The sequence below is a fragment of the Coenobita brevimanus genome, chromosome 90, assembly GCF_032717465.1.
Source record: "Coenobita brevimanus isolate Jiangsu-jjx chromosome 90, ASM3271746v2, whole genome shotgun sequence".
Lineage (NCBI taxonomy): Eukaryota > Metazoa > Arthropoda > Malacostraca > Decapoda > Coenobitidae > Coenobita > Coenobita brevimanus.
Window position 1 is genome coordinate 39,446,257 of NC_137043.1, and position 8,784 is coordinate 39,455,040.

An 8,784-nucleotide genomic window follows, 5' to 3' on the forward strand; every position below is an offset into this window, starting at 1 on the left:
GAAAAATAATGATGAAGGCTATGGAAGAAGTAGGAAGCACTACATCAAGTGAGTGGATGATGCTCGCCACCACCTACCACTACTAAAAAAAAAAAAAAAAAAAAAAAAAAAAAAAAAAAAAAAGTGATCCACGGTTACACTAAATGGTACAGTACCGGCTTTCTGCATTATTTGTAATTCCCTCACCCTTTTGTCTTTTCTGTTTCTTTTTTATTATCCCCAAATTATTTTACCCAACTAGCAGTAGAATTTCAGAAGTTTTCATTATTGTATAACAAGGACTTACTGTTCAAGATACATAATTCCCTAGTAAACACTCTGATTCAAACCACTCCATATTAGGCACTGCCATTTCTGAAAGTTCTTTTGGCCCTGATTTTGTAACCGAACAGTCAAATCCTTTCACTACCAGAAGTCATTATCAAGATGAGTACAAAGCAATGGCATGAGTCAAATAATAAAGGACATAACTGTACTCAATGGGTAAATGCAGACTAATAACACTGAATCTAGCTTATGTACATGGTGGTTCATTCTTGTTGCTGACAGTCTCCTTATCTTCTGTGAAAGAACTACAGCTTCCACCAACTCTCCTCCTGGTTCATTTCTTTTATTATTTTATTCACTTTGGGAGAGACTTTCTGATGTGGAGGGGTCAGATAAATGCATCAATAAATGGCTTCAAATGCATGAGACCCTTTCCAAAACTGAAGCTGAACGGGTTAATCTGTAAGCAGCAATCACAGAAAAAATTACATCAGCCAGATTCTATTTATCTATGGCCACTAATAAGTCATCTCTATCACCCTGTCTCTGCCATCAGGTTGCCCTCTCTTCAACTCACAACTCCCTCTCTCATTTGCTTCTCCAACCCATCCTCCCCCTCCCCCTCCCAAACTCAAGTAGTTAATTAGGTAATTAGAGAAGCCTCATGAACCCCAGCATTGGGTTCGCAGTGTATCCATGGTGCTAGCACTGATCTTCCCTACCAGCTGTGGCCTGGCAGCTGTATCCAAGGTCACACCCAATCAACATTACCCAAGTGTTGAAAACGTTCCGTAACCGTCCATAACGTAAATTATTCCTAGAAGTCACTGTTTATATTCTTATTTTAACTACTGTATAATGTCGCAATAGAGATGGAAGCTATCATGAGGTGACACTGATATGACCAGGTGGCAGAGATTATGCAAACATTTCTCAATCCCCTCCCTAACCCCTAAAAGGAGAAGGATGACTAGCTGAAGAAGGGCATCTTCTGCTTGCAGTCCACTGGATTCACATTTAGATGAACCTGGGGGCTGCTACCTCTATCAATGATTACTACTCCTACTACTGCAACTTCTACCACCACCAACCACCACCACCACTACTACTACTACTACCACCGGTACTACTACTACCACCATCACCACCACCACTTCTACTACTGCTACTACCACTACCACCACCACCACTATCATGTGCACCAGCCACCAAGTGTAGAAGATGTATTTTACATACAGTATTAAATTTCTTTCTTGATATTACCTTGGGTAGTGTGATGAGTAAGGATGGAACTTTGGGGGATGAAGTACGTGAAAGGGTACAGCAGGGAAGAAAGGTTGTTGGTACACTGAAAGCAGTGATGAGAAATAGGGAGGCGAGTATGGAAGTTAAGAAGTCACTGCATGATGGTATTGTGATCCCTACCCTGACGTATGGAAGCGAGGCGTGGACCTTGCAAGAGGGGAACAAGTCAAGAGTGAGAGCAGTGGAAATGAGTTACTTGAGAGGAGCATGTGGAGTGACGTGGAGGGAGAGGTTGACGAATGAAGAAGTGAAGGAACGTTGTGGGGTAGATGTGAATGTGGTTGAAAAGATTAGGAGAAATACACTGAGGTGGTTTGGACATGTGGAGAGAATGGAGAATGAAAGACTGACTCTGAGGGTGTATGTAGGTGAGGTGGAGGGAGGGAGAGGGAGGGGTAGACCGAGGATGAGGTGGAGGGATGGAGTTGAGAGGTATATGAGGGAGGGGGGGGGTGAGTTGGGGGGAGGGGAGTCAAATGGTGGGTGATAGAGTGACTTGGAGGCGTTTTGTCTGCGGCCACCCTTTGCGGGATTAGGGCGTCGGGCTATAGATAGATAGATAGACCTTTACTAGATGTTGAAGTAAGGCTGATAATTTTTCTTTGCAATCATTTTTACCATGTACTGGTTTTTCAGATGTGCCTTTTTTTTCTTTTGCTACTACAGTATATTTGCCATGTAGCTACCGTATTGAAGATAAGCTAATACAGTATTTTCTTTAATTCTTCCTAATAAATCTACCAAAAATTACTGCAGAAATTCTGCCCTGTAAACCTTTCAATCAGAGGATGCATTTATTCACTTAAATTTTTCCTACCACAAGTCTATACCGGTACTTCTATAAGGAAAACTATATTTCTTGATATCCTTCAAGCAGCTTGACTTATTCAATTTCATTCTGTGTCCTCTTGTTGCTCTCTTATCCCATACAAACTGATCTTCTCAGTCAATTTTATCTACTCCTATCATGGCCCTGAACACTGCACTCACACACACACACAATATATACACAGTACATACAGTAAAAGTCCTGTAATCCAAATCACAGGGGACCGAAGGTCTTTCGGATTATTGGGAGGGCCCTTTGAAATTATTAGAAATATAAACACGATCATTAAATAACCAGTTAAAATGATATGGGTTATTGTTTTTCTCACCTCAAATGCACGGAAGTGTAGATGAATAGTTGCAGGCAGGTACATCCAAGTACATGCCAGATAAATCTTTTATCTAAAGTCCAAATAAAATTGAAAAAACAAAATTAAAAATATTTAACCTTGACAATTTTAAAGTACAGTACTGTTAAGCGGCGTTGGGTCTGGTTAGTACTTGGATGGGTGACCGCCTTGGAACACCAGATGCTGTTGGCATCCCTACGTGTCAAGTGGGGTTGGTGGAGGATTAGTGCCCCTCCCTGTAAAACAATTAACTCTAAGCCCTTGACCACCCCGTTTGGGATACATGGCGTCTGGCAATGAATGAAATGAATTAGGATTTTCCGATTACTGGTGGTCGGATTGGAAGACTTTTACTGTAAATAGTTTCCTGGTGTACAGGAAACGATTTGGCTTGTCACTCAGTGTAGTCATCCACAGACAGAGAAGAGGAAAGAAAAAAGGAAAGTAAGACAGAAGAGGAATGAAGGAAGGAAGGAAAGGGCAGTCACCAGACAGAAGCACTACATTGATTAAGCGGATGGTGAGCGCCCCCACCTATCACTTTTTCACCTTAAAAATTATAACTAATAGATTTAAGAAGTTACAAACATGCGTAGCTTTGACAATATCAACTACACAACCTCATCACTTTTGCAGACAGACAGAGGCAAGTGGCAACATGTCAAGTCTGACTTCTGACTTGGCACATGGCTACTGCTATTCCTCACATTACAGTTAACAACGTCTAATGCATTTGGTATATTTTCCATTTCAGCCCCAATTCATTCTGGATGTGAAATCTACATTCTTCTACAATTTTCAGAGTGATTCATTCAAAACTGATATTTGTTTCCATACCAAATGACTTGTTTTTGAGGTACGACCTTCCAAACAGAAACAACATTAACCCCCACACAACACAAGGAGGGCTTTGAAGATTAGAGAAAATCAGAGGTTAACAAAGTAAATGGATAAAGTCGGCCATCCATATTCATGGTTTTGCATCTTGCAGCCTCGATTATTAACAGACCCTTGGATTGCGAGCCAGAGCTCAGGCAGTGCTGGCCATGCATCACCGTTAACTACTCCACCCCTACACAAACTTACGCATGGAGCTATGCAAAGATGGAGAGAGATTTTTTTCTTTTCACCAGATGATGCCCTGGATGTTTATCTATAAGTTTATGATAAAAAAAAAAAAAAAAAAAAAAAATCACTATTCCCCTACATAAACTTACAAATGGCCCTATGCAAAGACGGAGAGATTGTTTCTTTTCACCAGATGATGCCCTGGATGTTTATCGTTTATAATAATAATAAAAAAATAAATAAATAAATCAATGTGCACCACAGGGTGGGGAGAGAGAGAGAGAGGTAACTGCACAATCCATGGGCTAAACTACTCCAAAATACACTTGCTTACTCTAAAATCTAATGTCCAATGATGTTTTTGGGCAATGCAAAGGGTCTCAATCACAATTAACTTACAACTGCAGGAGTCACTTTTGAGGGGCACATATTTAGCCTACAGTTTTTGCCTGTCATATTTTTGGATGGATGCATATTATTTACAGATTATGCCATTCACAGGGGTGTCCTAGGCAAGCTCCACAAATTTAAAAGAGGGCATTTTTTTTTTTTGTTCCTCTACCAGTACCTTTATTATTATTTTTTTTTTCATCATCATCATCATCATTATGGAGAGAATCCAAATAAACCAATATGCCCTCCATAATCAAGGTTTCATTATTCACAGGCTAATAAGGCATCTCAAAATCCACTTGTCTGAAGCACAGGTTCTTAACACCCCATGGTGTGTCGGGGCACTGCAAAATGTTTTTGAGCAATCACATGATCAACCCAATGACCCTGGTGATGTCTGCTCATTATATTCTTGCAATTTCTTGATGATTTTACTCAGCCTAAGACAGACAATCCAAACTAGAGATAAACTGTAGGATTGATTAACTCCATTTAATAGCTATGAGAAGTTGAATAAAACTTCCTGGAATGGTGAGTACTTAAGAGGAATGCCACTCAGATTCAAGATATCAGATTAACCCATTGACTGCAGCTGTATCATATATGATTTCCTGGTTTCAAAAATTTCGATGTCAGAAATGGCACGAAATAAATCAGCTAGCAACTCATGGAACCCTACAGAATATTGCCATACATAGATTATGCATTAGTATGAGGAGCAGAGCTCAGCTCAGTTACTGGGTACCTACAAAATGACGAAGGTAATGGTACGAAATATTCTCCATGCCGCCATTAGCAGTAGCCCAAACAAATATTGGATGAAATCTCCGGATAAGTGTAGTGATGATAGTGATATGTTGTTAGGTGATGACAGTGATGGTTCAGATGCTGATTTACACCTTATCTGATCGCAAGATTGACACTAACGACACAGTGCAACCACAACAAATCGTTCATCTGGCACCACCACACAGGGAATATTTATTACTTCACGGATCTGTGTCGGGGATTATTTTTTCGTTTGCTATATTGTGTTATATACCACTGAACTCGGGAATTTTTTTCTGTATCTTTTGACAATATTTTTTTTTTTCTAATATTGTTTTCTAAATATTTGAAAACTGCCACACATGGGATGTACATGTAAACAAACACTGATGCAGTGAATGGGTTAAAACTGCAGAGGTCATTTCAAGGAGGAGCCATTTATTTGTCGATCTTGCCATTCACAAGGGTGTCTGTTTGGCAACTCCCATCAATACAGAGAGGCTATTGTACTAAATTTTATAATATAAAGAACCCATGAAACCTGCAAATCCAGGCCATGTTTTGGCAAAGGCTGTTATTCATGATTTTCATATCTATCTATCTATAGCCCGACGCCCTAATCCCGCAAATTTTCATATCTAAAGTAATCAATTCACAGCTGCCTTTCTTTGATCCTATCCTTCGCATTCTTCATTCCTTACTTTGGTACTGTTCAGTCATGAATTATCAAGGAGCCATGGGACCACCTGTTTTGCAGTTTTCTTCAGTTTTTATCTTTACTAAACCAATTCATGGGATTCTATGAGTATTTTCAGTGTGCCTTTTCAAGTTTCAATGCTTTTACTCCTTAAACGTGTTGATTCGCACATAAAAAGCAGTCTTTGTTTGCAATACCCGATGGCACCAATGACAGAGGGCTACCATCTAGTGGTGCACTGAAGACAGACTCCATCGCAGAATGTCATTTTTGGCACAATTACCTTCATCAGTGATGGATTTATCCAAACCTAAGTTTTTGTAACATAACCCAACTTAATTTATGCTAATCTAACGTAACCTAGTCCTCATAATTGCATTTTTCTCATTTATTGATGACTCCATACTTGAAAATGCACTGCAGTAAACACATTTACTTGTTTTTCATTCATCATCATCTATCCTGTGTTGTCCCATGAGGAGCATAGCTGGCCGGGGCTAGGCAAGTTGGTCCTGACATTTAAGATGAGAGTGACCAGTCTCACTCATCCCAGAGTGGCATTAGGTAAGCAATTATCCCCAACCACCCCTTGGATGTAAACCTGTAAAGGCTCAATCCAATTGGAGCGCCTTACTTACCCACTAATCCACCAGGCACCATAATTTGGTTATATGGTTACCACCAGTGCTGTTACTGGTCCCATGCTGTACAGGAAACCATTTGGCTTGTCACTCACAGACAGAAGGAAGCACTAAATGATGAGCCAAATTACTGAATTATATATTTTAAAGGTACCTTTTTTTTAATACCAATATAATATATATATGGTCCTGTATCTCCCTGAAGATTACCAAAGTTACGTACAAAAGGGTATTACACACACAACACATACAGTAGAAGACCATAACCTACCTGAGAAAGCAATATCGTATGGTCTTTACTTGAGCTCTTTATGCTCCTACCATTGGCCTTGACCTAAAAAATTTACTCTTTTAACTTTGGCCTCAAATTTCTATAATCTGAGATTTCCTTCCTATTACCTACTTTTTAAAGAACTTGCACACACACACACACACACACACACACACACACACACACACACACACAAAAATGCACATACCTGGTAGTAACAGAACAAGAATAGCTGTAGCCTCTTCAGTATTATTATTCAAAGCTGAACTCTAGATTTCCAAAAAAAAGTATGTTAACCTGGGGTTTCAACTTTATTAAACTTTCAATTATAAAACCAAATGTGTGAATTCCAACCATAAGTATACATTTTGCCTACCATGTGTTGCAGCTTCTTACAATGTTATAATCAAATATAGAATACCTTACGAAAATTTTAAAAATCACCTTAAATAGTAATATACAAAATCTCACAAGGTCGTGCTCCGAATGAGGGGGGTACCATAAATATACTCACATCTCATTAAGTCTTCACGACAACATTGATATTATTGGCAAATGGCTTCCCTAATCACTATTTCACTTTAATGCCATAATTGTACTCACAGACATCAGCGGTACTTTGATGTACCTTTAAAAACACACAAGCTGCCCTCTGCCGTCCCCTTCCACGCCGGTGTTGTGTTTACTAAATTTTGCTCATCCACGTTTACGTACAATTACAAAAATTAGAGTTAGTATGAGATTTTACGAGTTTATGAAGTCCACGCGTTACATTATGTTTATCATATATAGATGAGTAATAAAACTAATATAGTGAACATGCAAATAAAAGCTCTTCGACTGTCCCTAGAGCAAGATGTACCGTCCTGGGAGGAATTCGCTAGAACGCATTTGCTTTTCAAGCGAAACCGCCCTGATGCACTCTCCCTTGACATACAGTATACTCGTCTCCTTTACAAAATATGGACGTTGAATAAAATCTACTTTAAAGTAAGCTGGATGTATATGCCTGTAGTTTGATTAAGTATGGGTGGCTCACATAACTGGGCCTCCCCCCCCCCCCCCGACTCCATCTCGCTCCATCCTTACAGTTCCCGCAATGTCCCATATCAATGGCCCCATCATTTCACCAACTAATCTAAGAAAAACATTATTCACAAACAGAATGAAATACCAATAATTAATGACGTTGTCAGGTCTCAATATGGCGTGGGGGAGGTGGCGCCAAGACATATTCTGGACGGGGCACAAGGCTACAGACTGTCCTTACAAAATAACACGAAATTTCAAGTACGGGAGGGGGTCGGGACGGCCCGGATTCCCACTACAATATTATATAGGAGGGACGGCGTACCCCACCATTTTCGAAGGCATTACCTTTCTCTCTTTCTATCGATATATATATATATATATAAAGCAAAAGGGGTTAAACGACTGGACACTAGCGAAGCACAGGAAATAATCCTTCAAGGTGACCCTCTGTCGTCTCTACATGGATGACACAAACACACACACACACACACAATAGCTTCATATTTATATACGCCACCTCATACAACAGCTCCATAAATAACGCTCCAAACCTATAATTTTACAGACTCATCATGACTTGCAATTTCTGGCTCGGCTTCCGGTAAAACTCACAGGACAAGAAGCTCATGCTTTCCTGCATTGTCCTGGCGATGTCGAGTATGTTAGGACTGGCTTAGTGAATAGATGAATGGGGGAGGTGGGTGTGTGGCCTGACTGTGGATAAATGAGAGAGAGAGAGAGAGAGAGAGAGAGAGAGAGAGAGAGAGAGAGAGAGAGAGAGAGAAATTTATGTATGCATAGTTAGCTATTGATAGAGGGGGACACACACACACACACACACACACACACACACGTGTGATTCTGTCACATATCTACGGAGAAATGTTTCAATGATCGTGGAAAGCGTCATCCTGTGTGTGTGTGTGTGTGTGTGTGTGTGTGTGTGTGTGTGTGTGTGTGTGTGTGTGTGTGTGTGTGTGTGTGTGTGTGTGTGTGTGTGTGTAAGTGTAAACAATAATGATAAACAACCGACCATCTCCCTTTCGCAAACATGACTTGTTTTGTCAAGAAAAGACAGGTTATATATATATATATATATATATATATATATATATATATATATATATATATATATATATATATATATATACACACACACACACA

General features: G+C 39.7%; 1 protein-coding gene across 2 annotated transcripts in view; it reads right to left on the reverse strand.

Moving 5' to 3' along the window:
• Positions 1-7,272, reverse strand: part of ArgRS-m (arginyl-tRNA synthetase, mitochondrial) — a 30,411-nt gene extending 23,139 nt beyond the window's left edge. For both annotated transcript variants that reach the window (XM_080281720.1, XM_080281721.1), the window contains exon 1: positions 7,192-7,272. The gene's annotated coding sequence lies outside the window, so the exon portion shown is untranslated. The remainder of the gene's footprint in view (positions 1-7,191) is intronic.
• Between the last annotated feature and the right edge of the window lie 1,512 nt (positions 7,273-8,784).